The 6,883-nt window shown below is 40.0% G+C and overlaps 1 pseudogene; it reads left to right on the top strand.

Moving 5' to 3' along the window:
• The first annotated feature begins 6,229 nt into the window (after positions 1–6,229).
• Positions 6,230–6,443, top strand: LOC145286662 (U2 spliceosomal RNA; annotated as a pseudogene).
• Positions 6,444–6,883: the final 440 nt, after the last annotated feature.

Genomic DNA, 6,883 nt, shown 5'->3' with positions numbered 1-6,883 from the left:
AACCAGTCATAAAAAAGCATTGCTCACCCCCTTTTGAACACCAGTAAATTCATCACAACTTTTACTTTACTGAACAAAAATTGAAATTTGTTTTCACAATATAGCTGAGAAGGTGATCTATAAATTGTACTAATGGTTTGTAATTTGGTCTGAAAATGAGTGGGCAGTGAAGCTTTAAAGCAGTTCTAAATGACTAAAACTACCACTTAACCTTATAGTAGTGTTTGAATGAGTGTCTGTAGGTATTTACTTATTATAGTAAATGATTGTCAGCCCCTTTAAGAAACTCGTTTCTTATCGTTGAGCACTTTCAGTTGAATTAAGTCAGTTAATTTAGCTCTTATGCATAGACAATCATATAATGATTAGATCACTGTGACTGACGTTAAAAACATTTAAAAAATAAAATGTTTAAATTCAACGTTATTTCTCGCGGTAAATGGTAGTCGATTGGATACGGTCTTTACTAATCGAGCCAGAGATGGCTCGTGTTGTCGGATTCGAATCAATCGACTGGTTTTAATCGTGACATCCTGCACTGAAGATTCCCGAAGGATGAGACACTAGTGCTTGTAGCTATTTAATTATTATAGTAAATAATTATATATATATATATGTGTGTGTGTGTGTGTGTGTGTGTGTGTGTGTGTGTGTGTGTGTGTGTATTGTGTAAAAGGTCTCTAAGAAAAAACATTGTCACGGACATGGGTTAGAAAGGTCAAATATGTTAAAATAAAAACATTCCGCCAAGATGGCGTACGGGTTAATTTTCGTGCATGGGTGAGCCCCTACTACTCCCCCCCTAAACACCCTCATAAGCCGTATGCATCATAAAAAGCTTGTAAATATATTTGCCACTGTTTTGTCAGTGGTCGGTGCATATTCTATCCTCTTGATTGTCACTGTTCTGGTTGGGATTATCGCGATCAAACATTTTGAAAATGCCGTCGATCGTCCCTTCCTCTGCGTCTGAAGTATTTCTAGTGTCAACTGAATGACTTTTTTATAAGTGGTTTAGGTGGCGTTTATAAGTGTCTTGTACCTTTTATGTTCTATCCTTTACCAGTTAGTTTAATGGTTCGCGTTGCTTTAGTAATATCATTCAGAAATTTCCGAATGGCATACTAATTACATTGCGCAAGTTCAGTTAATGTTTATTTGGTTGGTTGGTTGTTTTTGTTTTACGGCATATCAACCCTTTTCGGGTTATTTAATACCGAATCCAAAGATTTTGAACAAAAATTTTTTTAATAGAATATATTTGTTGTTTTCACGTCGGTTTCTATTTAACACATAGTTGAGACCCTAACAGGTACTACCACTCCGGGTCAGAGTGGACGTGGGAGTAATGGTAATTAAAGGGTGGGTCCACATTCCCCAAAGCCCACAAGCTGGGGCCTCACCACTGGATATAGTTTAAGGTCATATCCAGGACCCCCATTGAGGGTCTTTTACCCTCTGCAGGGGAGGGCAGTCGGCGTATTCTAATGCCCTATCGACAGGGCCAGTTAATTTTTATGTTTATCCAAAGAAAATGTAATATAAGAAGCTGGCGTAAAATGGAACCATCTTCATATTTGTCAATCCTTCTTGCTTAATTAGTGAAAAGTAGTTTTTTTTATTAAACGCTTCAACTGATTGTTTATGCTAAAACTTCATTTTACGCAATCCTATTTTTCGAGTAAGTTTTCTGTTCACTTTTTAATTGTTGCCTCGTTATTTTTCGACGTATTTTTTAATTATATAAGTTATTTTTTAGTATCTTCCTTGATTTGCTGTATATATTTAAAGTTGAAGTCTTTGGTCATTTTGTATAAACTGTCTGATTTCGAAAGGATTTCGTACCATACGTTTCCGTTTAATTTACTTTATTCAGTTTGCATATATTTATGATGAAAAATGTTAGCGGATAAATTTCAAAGTTAAAATTTTTTATCCAATTCAAACCAAATAGATTCAAACATACGCCCTCAACTTTTTGATAGCAGGATTCAAATTTACTGGGAAATATAATTCTCCAATAAAATTAATTTTATCGCCAGTCACCGTGCAGTATTTTTCGCATGAGACGGTTTTATCAGTTTCTTCCAAGTACGTAATTGATAATTGACATGTCCGACCTAGTGTCCAATTGTAATTTTACGGTTTCAGTCCAATTGTTTAATTCACGGTAGTAGGTAGACAAGCTCGAGCCTCTACCGCGAAGGAGAAAAAGAACGTGAAAAAAACGTGACGTCTTTGTCGTTGCGTCCATCGCCAAACCGGTTTTTTGCGTTGGGTCTCTTGGGGGTTCTCGCGTCGGTTAAATTCCAGGAGAATTTTCTTTATACTTCCTAGATCGTAATATCTCCGATTTGCAAACGGACATTATCTCTATCTTTTTTTTTTTTTTTTTTTCGAGTTAAAAAAAATCGCTCGTTTGGAGTGTTAGTTTGTCTTTTTCGTATAAATAAAGCGAAACTTATCGAATACTGGCGCCGCCTCGCGGCCTTCCGGCCGGGTAATATCTGGTCTGTAATTCGTCCTTGGTCCTTCATACCCAGACAAGTACTATTTATTTGGATACTGCCAGAGTTCCTCCTTTTTATGGGGAGCTGGGTTCTCCAACATCGTGGGGAAACAAATAAATTAGACAGCAGAAAGCAGGAAGCTTAATTGGCCTCCGGCCAGATTTAAAAAGCAACCTTCATTTCTGCGCATGCGTAATTCTTAAATTAATTACCAACTCATTGGTTTCGCTATCAGCTATGGCTTAATGGTTAGCGTTTTCGAGTTCGATCCCACCTCTCTCTATCTTTTTATTTATTTTTTTTTTCGTCCTTGTGCCAATATCCTCCACCCGGGCAAAAGTTAATTACCGACTCTTTTTTTTTTTTTTTTTGCACGTTCTTTTCCTCCTTCGCGGTACAGGTTCGAGCCTGCCTGCATACTACGACGTTTTTTATCAACCCACACCTCCAAACACCCGGGCAACGCCAGACACCCCACTATTAAACGGCGGTCAGTCAAATGAAAAAATGGAAGCGTGACACAAAATAACACACACGATATTGTATTAATATCTATCTCTCTCCCTCTCTCTCTTTCTCTCTCTCTCTATATATATATATACACACACACGCACACACACGCACACACACACAAATACGTGCTCACACATATGTACGCACGTACACTGTACACTAACACACTCACGTATCAATTTGATAGGGTTTTATTTTTATTACATCTCCAATTATAAGAGTATTCTTTCTTTTTCAAAACACACCTTCTTTTTGCCTAATAGCACAATCAGACCAACGATGCTATGCAGCAGTAGTGGCAACCATAAACTCATGCCAGTAACATTGAAGGGGGGGGATCCAGTTTGGATTAAGAATCGTCATACTTCGTTTAAGACGAGCGAATAAGGCATCCACAATTGAATCTCTACACATACTACTCCTACTACTCCTACTACTCCTACTACTACTTCTTCTTCTTCCATTTCTTCTGTTCGTAACTTATGCCCCTATTCCTCTTTCTCCATCTCACTTTCTGTCCGTATTCTTCTGTTTTTGCTTCCTCCTCTCTTTCTTCCTCCTTCCTCTGTCTTTCTCTCTCAAGCCTTAAATAATGTATCGCATGATACACTCAAACGAGTAATGTATTTATTTGCTTCCCCACCAAAGCAAATCAGGCACAAGGCCGTTTTTAATGTGGGGTAAAAACCAGCTCCCCTAAAAGTAGGCAAAAAGGGGCCACTCTGGTTACCAAAAATAATAATTGTCCCAGTATAGGGGGTTTCCCCTCCATTGGCTGGTACAAATTATTTTAAGTGCAGCATCTGCAGAACAGATACTACACTTTGATTTCGGCCTGAAGGCCAAGGTATTCATTTGCTCTCCCACCGAGCAAATTAGGTACAAGGCCGATTTGTAATGTGAGGAGTGAAGGGGAAATGGGGACCAACTCCCTGGGGAGTAGGGGAGCTGGATAGTGACAATTGGTATGAAGGGTTTCCCCTACATTGACCAAGGCCTTATATGTGGGGGTAACCCCACATATGGTCTTTGCTTGCAGTATCTGCCGGAATAGATACTACCCCTTGTAGGTATTTATTTGCTCCCCCACTGAGCAAATTAGGCACAAGGCCGATTTTTAATGTGGAGAGAGAGAGAGAGAGAGGGGGAGGGAGAAGGGGACCAGATCCAGATGGGTTGGAAATGCGAGCTGGATAGTGACAATTGGTATGAAGTGTTGCCCCTACATTAACTAAGGCCTTATATGTGGGGTCGCCCCCACATGTGGTCTTTGCTTGCAGTATCTGCCGGAATAGATACTACACTTTGAGGTATTTATTTGCTCCCCCACTGAGCAAATTAGGCACAAGGCCGATTTTTAAAGTGAGGAGTGAAGGGGAAATGGGGGCCAACTCCCCGGGGAGTAGGGGAGCTGGATAGTGACAATTGGTATGAAGGGTTTGCCCTACATTGACCAAGGTCTTATATGTGGGGTCGCCCCGACATATGGTCTTTGCTTGCAGTATCTGTCGGAACAGATTGTATTTATTTGCTTCCCCACTGAGCAAATTAGGCACAAGGCCGTTTTTTAATGTGGAGAGAGAGGGAGGAGGGAGGAAAAAAGGGACCAACTCACGATGGGATGGAAATGGGAGCTGAATAGTGACAATTGGTATGAAGTGTTGCCCCTACATTGACCAAGGTCTGATATGTGGTGTTTCCCCCCCCCCACATATGGTCTTTGCTTGCAGTATCTGTCGGAACAGATGGTATTTATTTGCTCCCTCACCGAGCAAATTAGGCACAAGGCTGATTTTTAATGTGAGGAGTGAAGGGGAAATGGGGACCAACTCCCCGGAGAGTAGGGGAGCTGGATAGTGACAATTGGTATGAAGGGTTGCCCCTACATTGACCAAGGTCTTATATGTGGGATTGCTCTCACATATGGTCTTTGCTAGCAGTAACTGCCGGACAGATAGTATTTATTTGCTCCCCCACCAAGCAAATTAGGCACAAGGCCGATTTTTAATGTGAGGAGTGAAGGGGAAATGGGGACCAACTCCCCGGGGAGTAGGGGAGCTGGATAGTGACAATTGGTATGAAGGGTTGCCCCTACATTGACCAAGGTCTTATATGTGGGGTCGCCCCCACATATGGTCATTGCTTGCAGTATCTGTCGGAACAGATGGTATTTATTTGCTCCCCCACTGAGCAAATTAGGCACAAGGCCGTTTTTAATGTGAGGTAAAAACCAGCTCCCCTAAAAGGGGTCACTCTGGTTACCAAAAATAATAATTGTCCCAGTATAGAGGGTTTCCCCTCCATTGACTGGTACAAATTATCTTAAGTGCAGTATCTGTCGGAACAGATACTACCCGTAAGTGCCGGACAGATACTACACTTTGATCCCGGCCCAAAGGCCAAGTACAACAGAAAAAAGGCAAGGCTATCCGTGTAATGAGTAATGCGAAGCAACACGGAATACTTTTCTAGAATAAAAACGATTTCTAAACGTGATGAGCGAATGTTTATTTAAAATAGAGATTTGCTGAGGTCAGTTACGAGCACGGCTCTCGTGGGTCGATAGTTAAAGCTGACGACTATCAACTCGATGGTTGTAGATTTAATACTCTGCTAAAAGAAGAAGTTAATCTAGCCGAACTGATGAGTTGTGATACAACGAAACACTATTGTATGCGGATGACTACACACACACACACACACACATATATATATTATTTTTGTTCATTCATTTTCATATTTAATCCGATCAACAGTTTTTACTTTGATTACAAATATTGTATTAAAAGCGAGAGTGGCCTATTATTTCCAACTAAATCAGCTTCCTTTAAGTCGTTACACTGCTAAAAAATCTCTGTCCGTATATATTATTGTTGTAGCGGACTACCTGTGTTACCTACGAATGAACTGATCCCTACACAATAAATAACTGAAGACAGGGCCGTATGGCGGGAGGAGATATCCGGTGGACCAACCAAGATTGTTTTATGAAAGTGTAGTATCTGTTCCGGCAGATACTGCAAGCAAAGACCATATGTGGGGGCAGTTCCACATATAAGACCTTGGCCAATGTACGGCAACCCTTCATACCAATTGTCACTATCCAGCTTCCCTACTCCCCGGGGAGTTGGTCCCCATTTCCCCTTCACTCCTCACATTAAAAATCGGTCTTGTGCCTAATTTGCTCGGTGGGGGAGCAAATAAATACCCTTTTCTTGGCCCTTTGGCCAAGATCAAAGTTTAGTATCTGTTCTTACTACATGCTGTACTTATGCTTGTAACTTTGTGATATAAAGTGGTGGATCACTTTTCTGTATTAATTTAATGTAAAATGATCACCCACTTTACAACCAGTCAGTCTCAGAGCCATTTAAGTCATTCTCCAGATCATTCACTTTTTTTTTGAAGGATTCAAGTCATACTTAAGGTCATTCAATTCATCCTTAAGTTCATTAAAGTCATTCCAAGTCATTTACTTTTCATTTATATAAGTCATTTCAGCCCATTTTTCGGTCATTTTAGTTTATCTTTAAGAATTTCATGTCAATCCTACATTCACGCATTCATTCATTAGACGAGAGCACGCGACAAATGGCTATCGGACTTGTTATGTATCAACGCTACCACAACATTTCGTATTGAATAGCAAACCAATGATGAATGTCATGTTTGTAATTATGACACGGATGAAAAAATAAAAACAGGGCGTCTTGCATTTTTACTTGTTACTGCGCGTAAGAAGAAAATCATTTTCTTCAAAAAAGAGAAAAAAGGCTTAATAAGCCGCGTAAAAAAATGCGAGAAAGAATATTTTTATTTATTTTTTTCTTTGTTCGTCCACAACAGTTTAAATAACAGTC

Source organism: Euprymna scolopes, chromosome 10 (assembly GCF_053919585.1).
Source record: "Euprymna scolopes isolate OS-2025 chromosome 10, ASM5391958v1, whole genome shotgun sequence".
In the NCBI taxonomy this organism is placed as follows: domain Eukaryota; kingdom Metazoa; phylum Mollusca; class Cephalopoda; order Sepiida; family Sepiolidae; genus Euprymna; species Euprymna scolopes.
Note: the sequence above shows the minus strand (reverse complement) of the source record. Positions and strands in the feature narration are given on the sequence as shown.